The following is an 8712-nucleotide window of genomic DNA, read 5'->3' as shown; positions in this document are numbered from 1 at the left end:
AGTTTTTTCTAAACTATCCTTTTATAATTTGAGGATATTTATATGCATGTATATTAAAAATAAAAATAAATCATATGCATGTATATTAAAAGTTGATTATAAGTTAGTTGTGTTGTGGGTACCACATATAGATTTATATTAAAAAAAACAATTTAGATCTATTTCAACTTTTCAAACACTAAATAACTTTAATATGCTAAAAAATAAGAAATTGAACCGCGCTATTTTCCTCACAAATTGAACAAATCGGAGGTAAATAATTGGAAAAAAAAATGTTAAAACCAATTCACAAAACAATTTTTTTTTCTCAAATACACATCATCTAAAATATCAAAACAATATTATTTTTATATGGCGTCATGTTATGTAGTTACTTTTATACCGATCTCTGGTCGTGTTGTGCAGAAACTTTGTTAATAATATATTTGCTGTTAAAAAAAAACAATATTATTTTTCTCCACAAAAAATTATTCGAGACAAATATTATTCAAATTTTTATTCTCTTCTTGAATTTAGCTCAGTTGGTAGGACCATCACATTTTATATGTAGATACTGAATTTGAATTTCGAACACTTCACTTGTCCATTTTAGAGGTAGAATTTCTAGTCACATGATCAAATTCTATTTATTTTACATAAAGGGGCAGAGCCCACACCACATGATCAATTAAATAATACTTATTTTTATATAAATCAAACTGATCTTTCGAACTAAGAGTTAAAACTTTTAAATGATAATGATAATATTGTAACAAAGTTGTAATTTTACATGCCTCGGGAGATTTTGATATAAAAAAAGAAAAAGAAAATAGAGTACGTGTTTGGAGTTGTTAGTGCCCTAATAGAAGTGTTGCAATGTCACGTTTTTGCTAATTAAGGTATAAAAGGTGACACTGGTAGATGAGATATGTTATATCAACATCACAAATCTATATAAAATACGATATCGTATTTTCTTTATTCACAACACGGTTATCGAAACACAAAAAATATTAAAAAAAATTAAAAATGTGCTTTTGTTGTAATTTTTTTAGAAAAATATGTTTAAATAACATTTCTTATGGCTGATAGTTTTATAGTATTAGTTGGGATGAAAAATGATATTTTGTTTCCTCCAAAATATCACGTTTTTTAGTTTTGTCTAAACTAAACCTAACTATTTCATATTATATCAAAAAATGCAGGTGTTGGAATTGGTCGTATATTATATTTTTTTATATTTTATTTTATCTTTAAAAATTATTTTTAAAAATTATTTTAATTATTTGTTATTATTTTATCTTTTTGTATTTCAATTCAAATTTTAACTATAAATTTGAGTAATTATTTGTTAACTATAAAAATTTAACTATAAATTTTAACTATAAAAATTATTTTAATTATTTGTTATTATTTTATCCTAATTTTGTTAATTTTTTTTTTTATAAATTAAGAGTGTTTAGATATCAAGAAATATGTAGTAATCTCAACTAAGTTGGCATCTCTAGTATTCCCAACTAAGTTGACATATGTAACACCCCAATTTTTAAAAATAATTATTTTATTAGAATACATTTAATTTTAATGTATTTATGTGTTAATCGATTTATTTAGTGGGGTAGAGGTATTGATTTAATAAGAGAAACGATAAATTAGAGTTTATTTAAGTTAGCAATTAAAGTAAGAATAGAAGAATTATAAAAAAAAAAAAAAAGTAAGAAAAGAAGAAAAGAAGAAAAATAATGTTAAAGGATAAAATGAGTTATTAGTAGAAGAGTTGGGTGTAGGAAGTGGAATTTTTTTTAATCAAATAAACTTATCGCATTTCATTAACTAGTAACTGTTCACTACATATGGGAATAATCTCAAATCTACGGAAATTAGCACAAGAGTTGGATAATGTCATCAACAATTAAACTAAATTCTGAATTATCACAACGCCTGGTTTGAATAGCTTCTATCAACACCTGTGAGTCACTTTCATATTGAACCCTATCCAGACCTCTATGATTGGCTTCCTTCATTGCCTGCAAGAGCGTCCATGCTTCGCCTTCCACCGTTGACAGGGTGGCTTGTTGTCTCTGCATGAAAGCAGCCATAAAGTTATCAACATATAAAGCCGCATCAACATTACATTTCACCCAACCAATGCGAGGTTTTTCCCATCTATCAGTAGTAGGGGACTCAGGAATATGGTTTTCATCATGATTCAGATGATGAACAGCAAACCAATCATTCCATGTGTTATATGAAATTCGCCCGACATGGTTTGGTGAGGTGAGATTGTCATTCCAAACTACATCATTTTGGTGATGCCAAATGCTCCAAAGAAGTGTTGCAACTCGACCCATTGTGGCTCGGTCTTCATTGCAGCACATTGCAAACATGCTTTCTGCGACAATACCCTGCTGATACATATTATTATCAAGGACAATACCCTGTTGACCTTCACGTCTTTTTCGACTGCAGTCGAAAAAGACGTGGAGGTCATCTTTAGTCGTATTCTCACATGTAGGGAAGTGTACCTCAAAATCCACACGTTGTTGATATAGTCAGACTCGCGTCGGGGGACAACCTCGAAATAAACGCCAAAATAAATTTCGAGCTTTGTGAGGCGCGAAAAATTAGAGAATAGATAGGGGAGGTGTGAAAAGAGAGCCCAAATGAATGGGGGTATATAAATAGTAAATCTGTAGAAAATTAGTAGAATAAAGAGATAAGGGATTTTTATGACATTGGGAGGAAGTAAACCTAATTGACCCTTATAAATAAGATAAGTAATGTTAGAGGATAAAATGAGCTATTAGTAGAAGAGTGGGGTGTAGGAAGTGATTTGAATAGGAAAAATTAGAGAAATGAGAGGGGGAGGTGTGAAAAGAGAGCCCAAATAGTTTTTTTTTTTTTGGGGGTGGGGGGGGGGGGGGGGGGGGGGTGTTATAAATATGAATAGTAATTAGTAAATATGTAGAAAATTAGTGGAATAAAGAGATAAGTAATTTTTATGACTTTGGGAGGAAGTAAACCTAATTGACCCTTATAAATAGAAAAGATAATTAATTCAGAAAATTAGGAATAACCATCATAAACTCAGATTAGAAAAATTCACAAAAATAGAAACAAAGAAAAAGGGTTATAAAAAAGCTCTCTTTTTTTATGCAACTTGGATTTGTGGGATAGCTAACAATGAAAAATTCATACGGCGACAATGAATTTGAGGAAGACCTTATGGAAGATGTCAACAATGAATTTGAAGACTTTAATGGAGAAGACACCAATGAATTTGAAGAACTTAATTAATGATAAGGACAATTTGATGAAGACTTTTTTATTTGTAAATTAAATTATGATGTTAATGATTAGGACATTGATGATTTAATTGTAACTTGACTATTGACTTTGATGATTTAATGTTAGGATACTCGTAGATTAATAATTTAATTAAATGGTTTTTTAATATTCAATTTGATTTTGTAAAAAATAAAAAATATTCATTTTTATTGTATAATAAAAAAATTATCTTCGGAAAGTTCCTGCAGATTTTGCTGCGGAATCATGTTTCTTGCAGAATGTCCCTCGGAATCATGTTTCCCGAATCCGTAGGAAATTCGCATGAAACGTATTTCCTGCGGATTTATTTATCCAAATCCGCAAGAAAACAACAAATTTCTAGTAATGCTCGTTGTAATACCCCAATTTTTGACCTAAGATCTCACCTCATATTCTCATGCATCATTAATAAAAATAAAATACAAGATATCTTGTTGTGCTTGTCTCTTTGGTAAGACATGATTTTGAATCAAGAAAGTCAGGAAAAGGTTCCAAAAAAATCAAAGACTAGGGTTTTGAAATTTTTCCAAGTATAGAAAATTTCATGTTTATGGAGCCAACTTATCAAGATCATATCTTCTTCCTCGAGTATCATAAATTTGCAAACAAAAGACTCTTTGGAAAGCTCTCGTGGCAGCTTGAAATGTGGTAAAAATATTTGAAGTCAAAAGGATCTTTACAATGCTTAAAGTTGATGACCAAAGTTGATTCTCCAAGTTGTTGAAAATCTCAACATTTAGAATTTTTTCTGAGAGTTTTGACCTTACCAAGTGTATGACTTTATGGACAATTTGTGATCAATTCAAGCAATCATTTTTCATGCTAGAGGGTGATATGTGAAGGTAACATGGCATAATTCATTATTGTGGAAATATTAAACCAAACGCGCATGGGAATTGAAAGATACGAAGTATCAAAGTTGAGGATTCATAGTTGTGAAAATAGCCAGGAACTTAGGAATTTTTTCCAAGTGTTTTCAGCGACAATTTGGATTTTGCATGGCCAGTTTTCTACTTGATCCAGGATGATTCAACTCCAGTGTTCAACATCACAGTTGTAGTGTGTCATGCTCTCTTTCCATGGAAATAAAGAGAATGAATTTATCTAGCTTGCGAACCAAGTTTCGAAGAGATGAAGTGACCATGGTGAAGCTGATTTATGGGTCCATAATCATGTCAAGTTTCTTGATCAAACTAAATCCAACATTCTAATCCTGCTTTATAGGCCTATGTTGCTTCTAAATCTCAGCAAAACTGATGTTTTACACAGACTTTTAGTGCATTATCCAAGTGTTTTAAGCATTGTTCAAATTACATGTCCTTTTTGTAGCACTTTTTGCATAAAGTTCCATTGACATTTTGTAAAGCTTGTTTTTCTCCAACAACTCATGCATTGAGCTTTGTTATTGTTTCCTTTGATCACAATCCATCTCAAGGCTCAAAAGAAACTCCCTAAACTCAGAAAAAGCCACCCTATTGTCCATGAATCGAGCCATTTTCACCATGGAACTACAAAGCTTTTTCAACCACTTTTGAAACTTGATGTACAAACTAGCATTGGAATCCAACCAAACCCAATCTCGTTTACTTCCGGAGACACATTGAAACCTCTATAAAAGCCCCTCAAGCCTCTGAACAAACATCCACAAAAATACACAAAATTCACTCAAAAAATCCATTACTACACTTTCAAAAATCTTACTTTCGAAACTTGCATTTCCTCCAAGTTTCGTGACTTTGAACTTCATCATACATGCATTATTATTGAATTATTCGTCAAGAAAAAATGTATTCCATGATGTGGTAATTGAAAGCCCTATGATCATGAGTTCTGATTGTTCTTGAATAATATTTAATTTGTGTTTGAAGGTTTTAGGGTTCTTACTTTAATCTGCAAATTAGAATTTTTGAGTAAGAATTAATAAAAGATTAATAAAAGTTAAGTGTATATTCATAATCCTCATTAAATTCTGAGCAAAATGGTATATTCACATGTCAAATTTGGTGAGACAATGAAGAAACACGATTTTTTAACCATGGAAGTTGTTGTTTTGAGTTGAAGGTAGGGGACAATGCAGTGCGCGCGATTTTCAACTTTTAAATGCTAGTTTAATACTTATATCATTTCTGGGTAATTTAACACGAAATACCCGTTGGTACAGTTGGTCTGTAAACATTAAATGGCTAGTTTAATACTTATATCACTTATGGGTAGTTTAATACGATGCAGACGTCATGGGTTCAACACTCTACCCTACCTTTTTTTTAAAACCCTTTATTTTATTTATGTTTATTTCTTTTATTCCCATATATATTATTAAAAACATCCAAAAATATGTTTATTTTATTTTCCAAGAAAATACCCAAAAAATATATTAAATGCATGTGTTTGAATGAATCATAACATGCTTCAAATACCTTGATCCCAACATTATATCATGACATGTTATCTTTGATTCTATCTTTATGATACTTGTGTTTAGATTCAAGGGAAGAGATTGTTTCATTGACTTTATGTCATTATGTCATTCTTACATGTTTACTTGTCTATCTTTGTTCTTTTAGACTTTCAAAAACCAAAACATTAAAAAAAAAATTAATCTTCAAAAAAATAGAATCCCTTTTAAGAAACCTTGACTTTCGTCAAAAGATTTTCAACTTTTTTTTTTTCAATAAATGCTTTAACACACTTAAGCATATCCAAACATTTTCAAAAGACTAAAATATACAAAACTCACTCAAACCTTTTTGCCACTTGGCTTTTGACTTTAAAACTCTTTTCTCAAAGAGTTTAGACACGAGTCTTCTATGGTTGAAAATTCAAATTCTCCATAACATTTGATCGAAAGATATTGATTCTTTTCCACATAGGAGAGTTAGTGGCATACTTGTTGATTTTATATCCAAGTTGGAGTACTTCCCTATTGTGAAGCAAAGATCTATCTTCATCATGTTTGTGGTGGATTAAAGGAGTCTTAACTTAAGATGACAATTTGTCTCTTCTCCTAAAAACAATCAAACAAACCACTTTGTTATTTTTACCCCGAACTACGAGGTTTTGATTCTTCATTGGTACGTAGGCATAAGACTTTCAAGTCTTTCCAAATAAAAAATTAATAAAAACATATTTCTTTTCTTATCCCCCCAATCATTTACAAGCAAACAATTTTTAGCCAAAAACATATATATATTACAAGAGGTTCCTATAGAGTACTATAGATGCTTAGGGTGCTAATACCTTCCCTTTGCATAATTAACCCCCGTACCTTGATCTCTTATTGCATTGCTTATTTAGCTTTGCATGTTTATTTGTGGGTTTCATTAGAAACAACCAAAAAGTCTTAGAGTACAAAACAATAGAAAGGTATAAATACTAGAGTATAAAAGAGTAAACTACCCTTAATATAATATATTATTTATATATTATGTAACATCCTCCCTCAAACTCATGATGCATTAATAACAAGCATCGAGAGTTTGTCAATGAAGAAATGAAAACGTTTAATAGAATACGTTTTCGTGAACAAGTCAGCAATCTGCAAGGAGGAAGAAACAAATGGTAAAGTGATAGTGCCATGTTGAAGATGATGACGAGTGAGGTGACAATCAATCTCAATGTGTTTGGTGTGTTCATGAAAGACCGAGTTATGAGCAATTTGAATGGCACTTTTATTATCACAATACATAGGAGTAGGTTTAGACAGAGAAACACCCATATCAGAAAGAAGCCAACGTAACCACACTATCTCCGAAGTGGTAGTGACCATAGCACGATCTCAGTGGGATCACCAGCTCAATCTGCATCAGAGTAAGCATGTAACTCCAAAGAAGAAGATGAAGGAAAAAGAAGACTCTGAAATTGAGTTCCTCGAAGATAATGAAGAATGCGAAGAACAGCTGCCCAATGCATTGTAGTAGGAGAAACAACAAACTGACTGACAATGTGCACTTCATAAGCAATATCTGGCCTGGTAATAGTAAGATACACCAAGCTGCCAACCAAAGTACGATAAAATGTGGGATCCGATAAAAGAACGCCATCAGAGGGAGCATATTTCACATTGAGCTCATGAGGGCTATCTGCCGATCTAGTATCAGAAATACGAGCTTGTTCAAGAATGTTGGCAATATATTTAGATTGCGAAAGAAGATAACCTCTAGGGGAGTATGCAACCTCAATCCCCAAACAATATCGAAGAGTGCCTAAATCCTTCATCTCAAAAAATTTAGCTAACTGTAATTTTAACTCATCAATCCCATTAACATCATCACCTGTAATAATCATATCATCAACATATAGGGATAATAGAATACGACCATGAGAACTGGTCCTAAGAAATAAAGCAGAATCATGATCACTAGAGCGGAACCCAAGAGATGGAATTACGGTAGAAAACTTCTCAAACCAAGCTCGTGGAGCTTGTTTCATACCATATAAAGCTTTCTTCAAGACCTGGTGGAGGTACCATATAAAATCCATTTGGAAATGCATTTTTAACATCCATTTGAAAAATATTCCATTGACGAACAGAAGCAACAACAATAAGAGTACAAATAGTAGTCATCTTGGCCACGTGAGCAAATGTTTCTTCATAATCCATGCCATACTGTTGAGAGAAACCCTTAGCAACAAGACGAGCTTTGTATCGCTCAACCGACCCATCAGATTTGGTTTTGATCTTGAATACCCAACGAGACCCAATAGCACGTTTTCCTGGTGAAAAAGGTACTAAATCCCAAGTATTTGTCTTATGCAAAGCAGCAAGTTCCTCTACCAAAGCCTGCTGCCAAAGAGGATCAAGAATAACTTCTTTATAGGAAGATGGCTCAAACAAATTGTGAATTGAGGTTAGAAAAGAGGCAAAATTAGGGGAATAAGTGGAATAAACAAAATCAGGCAATTGAGTAGACTTACGATCACGACAAGGATAACGAGGAGAAGTGGTTGTGGATGGCGTGGGATCAACAGTCGCAAGAGGTTGTTGGATAGTCGTGGGGACAAATGAGCATTTGTATCTGGAGTGGCAATAGTGTCAGTCCTGCAATTCTCAATAGTACAATCACTAGAAATATCATCATCACAGGCAAAAGGATCAATATGAGCAAACTCAGACCAGGTAGAAGTATGTGATTCAGAAGAAAGAGAGTAAAATGGTATGTGCTCAAGAAACACAACATGACGAGAAACATACAATTTTTTATTAATAGAATTATAACAAAGATAACCCTTTTGACCATCCCCATAACCAAGAAAAACACATATTGCAGAGCGAGGACACAATTTACTACATTCAACTTGTGGAAGAAGAACAAAACAAATAGAACCAAATACTTTTAAATAAGAATAATCAGGAGCATGACCATACAAAACCTCAAATGGAGACAAACCTGAAGTGACAGATGATGG

This window comes from Trifolium pratense, linkage group LG1, assembly GCF_020283565.1.
Source record: "Trifolium pratense cultivar HEN17-A07 linkage group LG1, ARS_RC_1.1, whole genome shotgun sequence".
Lineage (NCBI taxonomy): Eukaryota > Viridiplantae > Streptophyta > Magnoliopsida > Fabales > Fabaceae > Trifolium > Trifolium pratense.
The sequence above is the reverse complement of the archived record's forward strand: the minus strand, read 5'-3'. Positions refer to the sequence as shown.